Source organism: Schistocerca piceifrons, chromosome X (genome assembly GCF_021461385.2).
Source record: "Schistocerca piceifrons isolate TAMUIC-IGC-003096 chromosome X, iqSchPice1.1, whole genome shotgun sequence".
NCBI lineage: Eukaryota > Metazoa > Arthropoda > Insecta > Orthoptera > Acrididae > Schistocerca > Schistocerca piceifrons.
This window is the reverse complement of record NC_060149.1, coordinates 394,771,192-394,787,041: the sequence shown is the minus strand read 5'-3', so window position 1 is coordinate 394,787,041 and position 15,850 is coordinate 394,771,192.

Below are 15,850 nucleotides of genomic sequence, written 5' to 3'. Positions count from 1 at the left end.
ACTGGTGGTGAGCTTCACAGCAAGTACATGGGCACATAGGCTTGCTCTAGTGGCCAACAGGATAGCAGTGAGGTGTAGACAAAAGAGTGTGCTCCTGAGGCGGTTGGGTGCCTCCTGCACAACCTAAATAGAGGTCTATGTGCAGTGCTGCATATCTTCCGGAACAACATAATGATCAGATGTTGGGCCGCATGCTGCTGGCTTAAGAGGGAAAGACATGATAACATCAAGGAAATAACAGGCACCGACATCAAACACAATCATCAACTAAACACTTGGTGGTTGGATGTCTGGCAATGGGAGAGGGCCCAAAGTGACAAAGGCAGTAGGGTGTACTACTTTTTTCTGGACATTAGGGTATGATTACGGGTGAGTCATGCGAATCATGGCCTCAGCACAGATTACTTCCTGACAGAGCACAGCCATATACAATGCAGCTACAGTGCTTCTCATCTTCTGCATATGGCAACTACAAATGTTGTGAATGGGGATCCTCTGAATACATTGTGCTGTACCGTGAGCAGTACTGACACATACAGTGGAACAGTAAAGGAATCATAACACACACACACACACACACACACACACACACACACACACACACACACACACACACACACACACACACACACAGGGATTAACACAAATGGGGACAACTGAATGAACTAACAGACCACATCTTCAAGACTGAACACACCATCTACAAACAAACTCCTTGTAGGCATCATAGTAGACATCAGAGTGATCACTGGGTTAGTTCAGATGAGGACTCCAGTACTACAGACTCCTCCAACACTGACACAGAGCACATAAGACATGAGAGAGAACATTTAGTTGTTTTATTACAGGAACATTAAACATAGATCAAACCAAGAGATGTTATATAACTGTGGTCAGTTGTTGTACCAGGCACCATGTTAAAACTGTTACTACAGTAACACAGATTTTTTTTAACAGATAGTGTAAGTTAGAATGAAAGTAAACACATGATGAAACACATGAAGGGACACAATGCATAGCGCACACATATGATGTAGAATGTATAACCTAGTGTGGCTGGTTATTGTACCGCGTGCCACAATAAAGCTGTAAAACACTAACATAGAATTAAGTAGACTATCATATCAACATACCTTAGTAAGTAACGTTGGGAGGAACTGCGCAGGGATGTTGGGCTCAATGTCACTTTCTGAGACCTCTTCCCTGGGCAGCGCAGGTGAAGGGCCACAACTACGTAATCTATCCTATCTTCTTTCATTGCTCTTCTTACATCATTTATTTGATAATTTCCTATTTACAGTATGATATATAACCATTTTATAAGTATAATCCAGCTGCCATTTACACAAAGAAAGAGGTCAAATGATCTCCACGAGGCCCCACCTCCATGTGGTGCTGCACGGGCACTGGCGCCCATAGCCTCAGCTGCAGGGCACAAGAGCTATGTGATGAGGGCAGTTGGTCCTAGCTGAGAAGACTGAATGGAAGACTACAGCCTGCACAAAACTTATTAGATGATGAGCCCTAGTACTCCAAATGCAGCAAAAAAAAAAAAAAAAAAAATTACAGAATGGGAGGTCCCTCCCATCACAAGGTGTTCTACTAGGTATGTGGATATCCAGTGCTTCATCAACTATCCTTCTAAACTTTTTGGCCACAGTTACACTACATGTTCCTGTATAGAGTTAAATGTTTCAAGTTCCTCATTGGGATAAGGCACTATTGCTTCTATTTAGTTTACTAAACACGTAAATCTTTCTGATTAATGTAGTTGCCATTTGTAATTTGTGGTCAATGTTGCTACAACTGCCTCGAGGGAACTTATATTGGTTGCAACATGGACATCTTCAAAGAGGACAGGTCTATCCGTTGCCATTAGATAAAATATATTTCCATCAAAAATAAACATCCAAACTATCTGTCCTCAGTAGTTTTAAGAGGAGGCATTTAGTGATGTTTCATGGGCTGCTTCATGACAACTACCACCATTTACAAAACTAAGCATCCCAATTGATTTTTCAAAGAGGTGGCAACAGCAAGGGCAACTAGTCACCATCTACCATTGCCAAATTGAATGATTAGCATTTTCATCCTGTGAAGATATGGGATAAAAGCCAGGAAAAAGAAAAAAGATGTCTGATCACATACAAAAAGAAAAATGCATGAAACTGTGTAACATCGCATTCTGAAGTGAAACAGCTGAAGGAGAAAACATTTATTACTTGGAAAATATATAAAGAGTTCCCACAGATGTTACCTAGAGATAACTATCAATCTTGTCAAAAGTCTATAAAGAAGCCTTAAATGTATACACCAAGTAATTGTACAAAAAAATTGAAATCTGAAATAACATTAGCAAATCAGTATGGAACTGTAAATGAGAGACTTAGCAGTAAACCAAAGCCTAGCATTAGCAATATCCACCTGAGAAGTGATACCATGAATGGTTTAGAACACAGTTGGGCAAACAGTGGCCTATGGGCTGGATCCTGCCCAGAACTGGTCTCAATTCAGCTCGTGGAAGGTATTCATGGCTTACAGAATGCAATGCTCACATTGTACTCCACCCAGAATGCATTTTCAGATATTTTTACTGACACTTGGCTCGCCTTGGGTTTGTGCCTCATGAGTTAGACCAGTGAAAGTTTTTCTTACTCCATCCAAGTGCAGTGACATTTCTTTGCCGCTGGATTTGAACAACACAGAGAAACAATTCGAGCCTGAATGCAAAGTTATGGCTAATGTATGCGTGCAAAGTGGCAGAAATAGCTCGAGTATTTATGCCTCTGGATCAGTGCTAACAACAAACATGTTATTTACTGCTTACTGCCGACATCTGTGCTACACACTGACAGATCACAAACATTGGCAGTAGGCAACAATGGCATGAAAATTGCCATGAAAAATGTGCGGATATGAACAGCAGCAGCAGAGGCCATAACTTGGCAAACAAACTAGTTATTTGTCATCAGTTCACATGAAAAGTTCTGTGCTAGTTGTTTGTAAATTTTGCGGAAGTGTTTCTGTGCATGTTACCTGAGTTTATTTCCAAAATGTCTGGCACTAAGAAAAGAGAAAAACATGCTGAATGTTTCTAGTTCCAAGACAAATGGACAGAGGATTATTTCTTTATCATGTACAAAGATAAACCTGTTTCTTGTCATGTAGTGAATCACTATCTGTTGTGAAGGAATATAACCAACCCCTCCCCGTGGGGCTCCTACAGCTGTCACTACATCCCACATACCTGTCGGCATTGCTTTCTACCTCCCCACACTTTCCTGTCTCTTATTTCTCTTTTTCCCAATGGCCTCCTTTATGCCATCTAATAAGGCAACCTGCAACCTTCCTATTCTCCTTCTTCCCTGAGGATTATACATCAAGATTTTATTTGGCCATCTGTCAGTCACATTGTATGTGCATACAGGAAATTCTTTTATTCTGTTCATGATACTCTATTGAGTCTGCATCATTTTCCTAATTGTTGTTGTTCTTATGGGTCTCACCAAGATGTTCTACACAATCTTCTGAGATAGTCCATATATATAACTTTCAGTTTATTTTTTACAGTAGGCCCCCAGCACTCACATCCATAGTTTGTTACAGACTCTAGAATACTTCTACAGAGCATATTCATTACTTTCAGACTTATCTTATACCATAACAGAGGGTTTAGCTTTCAGACTGCTGTATTTCCTAATTACTTGTTCCGTCTTCCGATAGGATGCTACCCAAATATTTAAATTTTTTTCATGCCTTGATATCCTGGGCCTCTACCATTATGTTTCCAACATTTTCTCCACTGCATAGGTATTCAGTCTTTTGCAAATTTACCTTCAGTCCACACTTGTCATATTCTTCTTTGGAGGTTTTTTATTTTAAATTAAAAAGTATGAACGCCACAAAACTGTGTTTTCATTTCCATTTGGTAGGGGCACTGCTATCAAGCCACTCCTATTGGCTCTTTGCTGAATTCATAGCATCCACCATGTTAGATTTACAAGATGTCTCCCTATTTCACAGGTTTTTGCTGTCTTCTCAGGAGTATCAATTTTACTATTTTCCTGGCTAATATAAAATGAATGTATTCTCAAAAAAGCGTGTCTAGAGGCATAATTTGTTGGTGTGGTAGGTTGCAGAAAGAGTGCCATTCGTAATGGTGTGTTACCTCATAAACGTTAATGTCATCGATCCTATAGTTTTGACTACGAGTGCTGCTGTCATGTCACATGCGGAGGAGGTCCACAAGATTAAGTAAGTATGCACATCAGGCTCATGGATCACAAAAGATTGTCCACCCCTTGTTTAGATCTTTATATTATCAGTAATACTCTTAATACCCATTTTATTAATTTAGGTAGTTTATTGTGATGTCTGGTTCTGATGATTACTGAACTCCTTATTAGATAGAAAAATCGGTATATACCCTGAAGAGCCAAAGAAACTGGCACACTTGCCTAAAACGTTGTAGGGCCCCCATGGGCATGCAGAAGTGCTGCAACATAATGTGGCATGGACTCAACTAATGTCGGAAGTAGTGCTGGAGGGAATTGACACCATGAATCCTGCAGAGCTGTCCATAAATCCGTAAGAGTACGAGGGGTAGAGATCTCTTCTGAACAGCATGTTGCGAAACATCCCAGATATGCTCTATAATGTTCATGTCTGGGTGTTTGGTGGCCAGCAGAAGTTTTTTAAATCAGAAGAGTGTTTCTGCAGATGCTCTGTAGCAATTCCGGGCATGTGAGGTGTCACATTTTCCTGCTGGCCATTGGAATGCACAATGGACACGAATGGACACAGGTGATCAGACAGGATGTTTATGTACATGTCACCTGTCAGAGTCATATCTAGACGTACCAGGAATCCCACATCACTCCAACACCACACGGCCTACAGCATTACATGGCCTCCACCAGCTTGAACAGTCCTCTGCTGACTTTAGTACCAACAAAGACAAAAACTACTGAAGATCATTTTAATTCCAATTTCAAGTAAATTGTCAGGAAAAATTACCATACTGAGGTTAGAAAATTTTCTTGTCAAAGTAAAAGTGTTATGAGAAATCCAACATGGTTTTATGAAAGGCTTCTCACAATCATGTGACATATGAAATCTAGTGCATACCATATTAATGAAATTAGATGAGAAAGGGTGGCACATCTGTTCCCAGATCTGTCATGTGCATCTGACAGTGTTTCATAAGCTGCTGTTTGGTAAACTGGAAACTTATCATGGGAATAGTTGCGAGTCTCTTAAAATCGTATCTACAAGATATATATCAGGTTATACAAGTCACACACAAAGTAGGTGACACTATTAAGATGTGTAATACCAGTGTAGCTGTATGAAGTGTGGTGTGCTCCAAGAGTCAGTTCTGGTGCCCCTATTGCACATATAATGTACTATGTCAGTCCAAAAAGTTTCTAGACAGGATTAATAAAAAATAGAGAAAGGTTGGATGGTGGCTTTAATGCTTCAAATGTTCTGCATAGTCTTCCCACCCACTTGAGTACAATGCACAGAATGTTCATACAACCATGTGAAACTGCCAGGGAACTCCTCTTGTGAAGTGTTGTTCAACTCACACATTACATTCGCACCTTCTTCAGTCTTAATAAACCATCAGAGACCCATTCTGTAACTTGTCATTTTTCGGAGGGCTCATATGGTAAGAAATAGTGGTTGCTGGTGATTTCAATGTAGATTTCCTGAAAGACTCTCCCAATAAGAACTTATTTGACTTAGTAACACTGTCATTCAACTTAATTCCCACTATAAAGTTCCCCACCAGCGTAGCCAATTGCTCACAAACAACCGCTGATAATATCTTTATAAAAGTCCAATGAACAAAATTGTATTACAAAACCAATAGTCAATGGCCTCTCAGGTCATGACATGCAGTTCCTTCTGTTAAATGTTAATACTGAACAGGACATAAAATCTGTTAAATCTGAGCTCAAGAGGGTAATCAATAAGCCAAAAATTGATTATTTTACGACACTCCTCAGAGACATTCACTGGACTGATGTTTACATTGCTCATGGCATGAATGAAAAATATAGCACTTTCGCTAATAAAGTGCTTACCTTATTCTAACATTGTTTTCCCCCAAAACTTACAAAGGTTAGAGCAAAGTCTGCAAAGAAGCCATGGATTACTCAAGGAATAGGGGTATCTGGTAAAACAAAAAGAAAACTGTATCTGTCAATCCGAAACAGTTCCGATGTTGATGCTATAGCACATTACAAAAAATACTGCAAAATATTAAAGACTGTAATACGGACGTCACAACAAATATACTACAAGGAAAATATAGTCATATCAGATAACAAAACAAAGACAATATGGGATGTAGTGAAGGAGGAGACCAGTAGAACCAGACATGAAGAGGACCAAATAACATTAAGAGTAAATGGTACATTGGTGACAGACGTGTATAGTGTTGCAGAACGTTTTAACAAACATTTTATAACTGTTACTGAAAAGATGGGGTTGGCAGGTTCGGTAGATGCTGCTATGGAATACCTCAGACCAGACATTTCAAGTTACTTCCATAATATGAATTTGACCCTCACTACCCCAACAGAAATAATGTCTATCATACAATCTTTAAAATCAAAAACATCTAGTGGGTATGATGAAATGTCAACAAAGATAATTAAAGAATGTGATTCTGAGCTCAGTAATATATTAAGCTATCTGTGTAACCAGTCGTTTATCAGTGGAATATTTCCTGAATGGTTGAAATATACTGAAGTTAGGCCACTGTTGAAGAAGGGAGATAAAGAAATAGCATTAAATTTCCATCCAATTTCACTGTTGCCAGTATTCTCAAAAATTTTTGTAAAAATAATGTACAGTTGGCTTTATAACCACCTTATCTCAAGTAACAGACTGTCAAAGTCACAGTTTGGATTTCTAAAAGGTTCTGATACTGAGAAGGCTATCTACACTTACAGTGAAAATGTGCTTAATTCATTAAACAAAAAATTGCAGGCAACTGGTATATTTTGTGATCTGTCAAAGGCATTTGACTGTGTAAATCACAAGTAAATTAGGATATTATAGTGTAACAGGAAATACTGCAAAATGGTTCAAATCTTATATCGAGGGCAGGAAACAAAGGGTGTTATTAGGAAAGAGACATATATCAAGCTATCAGGCATCATCCAACTGGGAACTAATTACATGTGGGGTCCCACAAGGTTCCATTTTGGGGCCCTCACTTTTTCTTGTGTATATCAATTACCTTTCATCAGTAACATTACCAGATACCAAGTTCGTTATGTTTGCCGATGATACAAAGATTGCAATAAATAGCAAAACAAGTGCAGTCTTAGAAAGATCAGCTAATAAAATATTTGTGGACATTAATCACTGGTTCCTAGCCAATTCTTTGTCATTAAACTTTGAAAAAACACACTACATGCAGTTCAGAACTTGTAAGGGGTGTCCCACGAGTGTATGTCTAACATACGTTGACAAGAAGATAGAAGTGGACAGTGGTAAATTCTTGGGATTACAGCTAGATAATAAATTCAACTGGGAGGAGCATACCACAGAACTGCTGAAGCGTCTTAACAAATCTCTGTTTGCAATGCGAATTTTGTCAGGCGTAGGGGATATAAAAATGAAAAAGCTAGCATACTATGCTTACTTTCATTCCATAATGTCATATGGGATTATTTTTTGGGGTAATTCATCAAGCCAAGCTAAAGTTTTCCGGGCACAAAAACGTGCAGTAAGAGTTATATGTGGTGTGAACTCAAGAACATCCTGCAGAAGCCTGTTTAGGGAATGCTCAATTAATGGAATCAATACTAGAAATAAGAATAATCTTCACAAGGATTTAAAGTCACTTAGTCTTGTACAAAAAGGTGTACATTATTCAGGAACACACATTTTCAATAACTTGCCAGCAGCCATAAAAAGCTTAACAACCAATGAAATTCACTTTAAGAGAAGCCTAAAGGATTTATTGGTGGCCAACTCCTTCTCCTCCATTGATGAATTCCTCAGTAAAACAACCAACTGATTTGCTGCACAATTTCAGTGCAGTAATGCATTCATCATATACACAAAATTCAAGCTTTCGCAACAAACTGTTGCCCCATCAGGAAAGAGGGATTGGAATGACTCCTTACCCTCTCCCTTAAAACCCACTTCCTTTCGTCTTTCCCTCTCCTTCCCTCTTTCCTGATGAGGCAACAGTTTGTTGCGAAAGCTTGAATTTTGTGTGTATGTATGTGTCTGCTTGTGTTTCTATCGACCTGCCAGCGCTTTCGTATGGTAAGTCACATCATCTTTGTTTTTAAATATATTTTTCCCGTGTGGAATGTTTCCCTCTATTATATATATATCTCTCTGTGTGTGTGTGTGTGTGTGTGTGTGTGTGTGGAAGTACAATCTAACTTCTGCATCATTTAAGTGCAGTAATGTGTTCATTGTAAATAAGTATTATAGTAGTTGTATTACATGCTTATTACCTTATAAATAAATAAATAAAACTTTTTTACTTTAAATTCAGTGCATTAGTATTTGTAAAATGACTCTTTCATATAGTGTTCATAAAAAATGACGATCATTCCACTTGGGACCTGTGGAATGGTACATTAGCTTATTTGTTTTAGTTGTAAATATTTATCATGTATTGTTGTCTTTCTGACATGTTCCACATCCTGGAGGACCTCCTCACTATGGATCAATTGGAATGAAAGTAAATCTAATCACTTCAGCTTAGCCCTTAGTAAAACATGTCTGATGGACTTCAAGTACAACACCAACCTCACAGATTGCTATGGACAGTTTTGTCTGATGATGGTACAGAAATAAAAATGGATGATGAAACTGCCATCCTTGGTGTAATGTTTGAAGGGTATCTCTGTTTGGAACATCACAGTGATCGTTTATGCCAAAAATTAAGGAAAAAAAATCACTTCAAGCAGAACAATGTCATAAATTCTCAATGAGAAATAAGTATGATCTATACTATGCTATAGTGTATCCATACATCACATTTGGATCTGAAGTATGGGGTGTGCTTCCACCAAGCATCTAAATATGGTGTTTTCTTTTTTCTTTTTCTTTTCTTTTTTTTTTTTTTTTTTATAAAAAAAAAGGAGTTGTAAAGATTATGTACAAGGTTAGTTATAATGAGTGTTGCAAAGGGATGTTTGAAAGTAGTTACTAACACTGTCTTCAATATACATTTTATAAACCTGTTCAACTAATTTTAAAAGAGAGTTGTGTAAATATAGATGTACATATTTATAATATTAGGAGAGATTTTGACTATCATCTGGAAAGGTATGTTGGAAGCATCAACTTCAGATTGAGATGCAACATGTATTTTATTTGTTCTTTGCATTGCAGACACATCTTACCACTCTTATGTTTACTCTTTGTTTCCATGTTTGACAGTTCCTTGTTAACTCAAATTCTTGTAAATCCTACTTACTTAACAGTGTAAAATAAAATGGTTCAATAGAATATTGCCGACTCACTTAATCAGTAGTTCTGAATAATGGAACACGACTACAAACTGATGACCCCCGGAATACTGAAGAGTGCAGAGGCCTCAGGAAACGTGCAAAGTAAATCAATGATGTTGCATCAAAACACTGAATGTGTTCAGATGATGATGCAGCTGTTACAGCTGTGAGAAGACCTGCAAAGACAAATGAATGACCTTCAAGCCCAAATCAGACCATGAAAAAGCATTCTATTATCCCTGGAAATGGAGAAACACTATGCCTATCATCCGAGTTTTTCCCACTACATCAGCTGCAAGTGGAGACAGAACTATCATTTGATGCAGCAGATCAAAATGCAAATACACAAACTACAACCTCCACCAGCATCCCACTATGGGAAGCAGGAAGTTGTTCTACATAGAGATCTCAAAACTTTCTCACACATAATGTTAAGAACTGATGCAGCACGAACGTCATTGCAGCCACCATATTCTGGGCCGTTCAAAGTTTTAAAGTGTGATGAGCATATAGTAAAAATATTGTATAATGATAAGAGACAGATGATGTCACTCAAAGGAGTAAAACCTGCACACTTCCTAACATCTGACGCCAGTGAAGACCTTCAGGAAACTGATGACTCCCCATCAGTGACTTCTGATTCCTACTGTTGGGGCTGGTGATGAAGCCCCCAGTGCCATCCTCACCAAAGCAGGTGAGCCCACAAGAAACACTGTAGGCACTTGGAGTCTACATGGGAGCAGGCCAGAAAGTGCTCTACAAGAACTCGCACATTCTGAGAGCTCTGCTACATCTTCGGGGGCTGTGTAGGAAGCATCGTCTTTGGATTAAGATGAAAAGTGTAATTTATTTGTTCTTTGTATTGCAGACACATCTTACCACTCTTATGTTTACTCTTTCTTTTTATGTTTACTCTTTCTTTTTATGTGAAAGTTCCTTGTTTTCTCAAGTTCTTGCCAAGTCTTGTTTACCTAACAGTGTAAAATAGAACAGTTAAATAGAACAGTTAAATAGAACAGTTAAATAGAACAGTTAAATAGAACAGTTAAATAGAACAGTTAAATAGAACAGTTAAATAGAACAGTTAAATAGAACATTACTGGCTCATTGAATCAGTATTATCAAATAATGGAATGTCACTACAGGAATAATACAAAGGGTATAAATGAAGCCTCTATTACATGGGGATAAAATTTTGTAAGAAACTTCCAAGGAATTTAAAAAGTTCAGGTGGAATCTGCTTTTAAATGAGCCTGAAGAGGTTTTCTACTAATGAATGTTTTTATAGTATTAAGGAATTCTTTTCAGAGGAACATAATGTTTTCATCTGTACCAACTGTATGCGTAAGTACCAGTAATCAAGATAAATATAGTGTTTTTATTTTATTTTTGCTGCAAAAATAGCAAAACTCATCTACTACTTTCAGTGTCCAATTTCCTAATCTAATTCCTTCAGCATCACCTGATTTAATTCGACTACATTTCATTATCCCAGTTTCATTTTTTGCTGATGTTCATATTTTAAACTCTTTTGGGGAAGATTTCATCCACTCCATTCAATTGTTCTTTAGTGTTCCTATGCCATCACTGACGGAATTTCAATGTAACTTACAAACCTCCTGAACTTTCACACCCTTTCCAAATTTCTGCTTAGCTTCCTTTACTGCTTGCTCAGTGCACAAATCAACAACTGCTTTCTTTCCATATCCTTCAACTCTTGCAACTGCAGTTTGGTTTCTGTACAAATTGTAATTAACCTTTCACTCCCTATATTTTATTCCCGCTACCTTCAACATTTCAAGGAGAACAACAGAGTACACCATTTCATTTCATTCTGTGAGTTGACACAGCTTCCCATAAAAACAACTTATTTTAAACTTTCTCTGAGCTCTTCAGCTTACACAATATTTGTGTATTCATTAGGTCATCTTTGGTATGGGTATGAACTGTAATTGCTGTGAGCTGAGTTGGTGACCCCTCACTCACAGCTCCAGCTTCAGTCACGCAGTTTGAGGCTGTTGCCAATAGGCATCAATGTGGGGGGCCATATGTGAGGATCCAAGAGAAGGGACCTCCAGCATATCCCCCCCCCCCAGTTCACCTAACGAACAGGTTTCAGGTGCTATCTGTGGCTGACACAGTCTGTGAGCCAGATGCATCCCCTTGCCCTGTTCCAGAGGAAGCCTCTAGGCTCACAAGTTCTCTCTGCTATCATACAGGGTGGGATGACTTGCAGTTAGGAGCTCCAACATTAGGTATGTTAGGGGGCCCCATAGGGATATGGTTGCTAAGGAGGGGAAGGAATTCAGTGTGCACTCTATGCGTGTAGTGGGAGGAGTCATTCCAGATGTGGAATGGCTGCTTTTAAACGCCATGAAGAGCACAGGGTGCAGCCAACTACAGGTAGTGGCTCCTGTCAGTACTAACAATGTGTGTTGCTGTGGATCAGATGGAATTCTCTCTGGTTTCAGGTAGTTAGCTGAAGTGGGAAAGACCACGAGCCTTGCTTGCGAGTTGAAGATGGAGCTCACCGTCTATAACATCGTTGACAGAACCAACTGTGGTCCTTTGGTACAGAGCTGAGTGGAGATCTACATCAGAGGCTCAGATGTTTCTGTGACTGTATAGGATGCAGATTCATTGAATTACGCCATAGAGTGACCAGTGTTTGGGTTCCATTTCCCAGGTCAGAGGTTCACTACACACAGAAGTGGCTACACAGGTACTGGGAATTGTGTAGAGGGGACTGATTGGTTGGTTGGATGCTTAAAGAGACCAAACTACCAGGTCATCAGTCCCTTTGCCCTCAAACAGACATGTCTATATCACTGTAGATCAGAGATAGCTGACCGAGCAGTGCCCAGGGAAAGAAAACCTCAAGGTCTACCAACGTCAGCAAGGCTGAAATAAGAGTCAAAAAGATGAAAGGGAGATAGGAGAGGAAAGGCAAACAAGGTATCCCATATAGGGGGCAGCTAGATGCCCCTGAAAGGAGAATAATGCAATGAGGGACATTTACCCACCCCCCACCTCTCCTTCCCAGTCCCTGGCACTTATCTGATGTACTCTACTCCAAGATTGCCCTGGAAAGACTAGCAACACAGACAGGGCAAGAGGGGCACAGAGAGACAAAAGACGAACAAGTCTAATAGATCACACAAGAGGAGAGGAGGGCGGGGGGAGGAAGAAGGATAAAAGAGCAGGTGGGATGAGGACTGGGCTGGACCACCAAGCCCAGACATCTGCAGCTCAGTCTGAGCAGAGGAGGCAACAGAGTGTTTTACCAATCCCTCAGTGGGTTGATAAGGTTAAGCAGCCCTCCCTTAAAGAGAGGGGTAAAAGATTGCTCATGAATAAAACATAAAACTAAGTCAGCCACTGGGGCATTGCCTCCTAACACCAGGGTTAGTGCGTCAGGGAGATTAAGAGTCTGTCGCAGGGTGGCTAGGTTGGGAGAGTCCAGCAAAATGGGTGCTATGATGACAGGGGGATGGGTCTTTGGTACAGAGCAGATGGCCATGAGTCAGCCAAGTATAGCCAATGGGGAACTGGCAGGGGATGGTAGAATCCTTGGTAGAGGTCTGCATGGAGGACCTCGACAGATTCATAGTCTCCTTTGTCACCCGTAGTTTGTTTGGTGAAGTCAGAGTGAGTCATTCCATATTCCAGGCACCTAAAACTTGATGTCATAACGCTGATCGGAGGTCTGTTTCTGGAATACTGATCAAGTCGGTTTATTGGTAGCTATTTTGGACAGCCTATCAATGAGTTCATTCACTATGATCTGGATGTGGCCTAGGGTCCAGTCATAGGTCACTGAGCATCCACACTGTTCAAGGGCATAAAAGGAATCTTGGACAGCAATGGTCAAGGGATGGTGATGTTAGCAGTGGTCAAGAGTATGTAAAATGGTCAAGAAGTCACTGCATATGAGAAAGGATGCACCAGTGCAGGATCAGATATACTCAAGAGCTCGAGAGGTGGCTACCAACTCTGCAGTGAAAACACTACAGCCATCTAGTAATGAGAGTAGTTCAGTACATCCAACATGAGTATAAGCAAAGCCTACACAACCAGTCACCATCAAGCCATCAGTGTAGATGATTCTGAACCCTGGGATGCGCCAAGGATGGAGAAAAATTGGCGGCAGAGGGCCTCAGGATGAACTGAATCTTTCGGACCTTGTGATAGGTCAAGGTGAAGGTGAAGCTGTGACCTAGGGATGCACTGCAGAGGTGTACAGGAGCGAGTCCAAATGAGAAGTGCAAGAGGAAACACACAAGTTCAGAGATGATAGACCAGATGTGAATTGTGATCAAAACCCCTGATTGAGTCTGCCATTGCGGGAGATGGATGACAGTGTTTGGAGAGAGGAGATGGTAGTTCGGATGCTTAGAGGAGCTGTGAACACGGGTAACATAATTTACAAGCTATTGTTGGCACCTGATCCACAATGGAGGGACCCCAGCCTCAACAAGTAAGCTGTCACAGGACTAGTTCAAAAGGTTGCTGTTGGATGTTGAACCCAGCAGTGGTGTATGAGATCCAATATCTGCAATGCTGAGGGTGATGCCAAACCATATGCCAGACTCCCACAATCAAGGTGGGATTGTATCAGGGCTTTGTAAAGCTGCAGAAGGGTAGTGTGATCTGAACCCCAACTGGTGTTACTCAGCCAGCGAAATGTATTAAGGTGCAGCCAGCATTTTTGCTTCAGCTGGCAAAGATAGTGAATCCATGTTAACTGAGGATTGAAGACCAGTCCTAAAAATTGATAAGCCTCCACCACATTTAGTAGTTGGTCATCGAGGAAAAGTTCTGGTTGTGGGTGAACAATATGATGTCAACAGAAGTGCATGATGTGAGTCTTGGCAGTGGAAAATCGAAAGCCATGGGTGATGGCCCATGCCTGAGCCTGTGCCTGTGCCTTTCCTATGACACCTCACAACGTTCAGTGACACTCATACTCCACGAGGAATCAGAGACAAAAGTCGTCAGTATACAATGAGGGTGATACTGAGGACCCCACAGCTGCTGCTAGTCCCATTGACGGTTACTACAAAGACAGGGACACACCGGACAGACTCCTGTGGGACCCCATTGCCAGGGATATGGGGAGCACTGTTGGAAGCACCAACTCAAAACTGGAACGTATGATATGACTGGAGGTACTGGATGAAAACTGGGAGTGGAACCTAGAGACCCCACTCGTTTAAGGTAGAAAGGATGTGGTGGTGCCATATGGTGTCATAAGCCTTTTGCAGGTCGAAAAAGACAATTATAAGGTGTCGATATTGGGCAAAAGCTGTCTGGATGGGACACTTCAGGTTAACCGGATTATCAGTAGTGGAACAGCCTTGGCGAAAACCACTCTGGGATGGAGCCAGAAGACCTCGAGACTCAAGGAGCCAACATAGCCACTGGGTTACAGAGAACATTGGTGAGACTTATTGGGTGATAACTGCCTATCTCTAGAGGGTGCTCACCAGGTTTCAGTACTGGGACAATGATGCTTTCTTGCCATTGTGATGGGACCTCGCCCTTGCTCCAGATGCAGTTAAATATGGCAAGGATATGGCGCTGACAGCCCAACAGTATTTGATCATTTGGTTGTGAATGTGGTCTGGCCCTGGGGCTGTATCAGGGCGGGGATGGGGGGGGGGGGGGGGGAGGGAGCGAGGACACTGATGAATTCCCACTCACTGAGTGGAACATTATATGGTACCAGATGACGTGTTGTAAAAGATAATTGCTTTCACTCCAACCACTGTTTTAGGACATGAAAGGCATGTTGATAATTCTCAGATGCTGAGCTTGAGCATAATGCTGAGTAAAATGTTTGGCAATGGCATCTGGGTCAGTGTAGACAGTGCCAGTCAAGATAATACCAGGTATATCTGCAGGTGTCTGGTATCCATAGAGACATCTGATCTTAGCCCAAACCTGTGAAGGTTTTTATTAGGTGGCAGACCCAGGCACAGAGTTGCTTAAAGGCAATGAGGTACTCCATCAATGGGTGCTGCTCATAGCATTGGAGAGCCTGCCTCTGATCTCGAATGGCCTTTAACTTCCGAGGACCACTGAGCTACTGTCTTCCATCAGGCCAAGGGGAACATGGATCACTAAATCAGCTACTGAAAGAATGGCTGTCATTATATTCTGGATGCCTCATTGATATCTCCATGTGGCAGGGAGAAAAGGTTGACAGCAGAGGTGAAAGCACCCAGTTAACACTGTTGAGAGCCCATCTGGTCAGGTGCCCAAGTGAGTGACACTGAGAGAGGGACAGGAAGATTGGGAAGTTGTCACTACCACACAGGTCATTGTGGGCTCTCCAGTGGATGAATGGGGAGGGC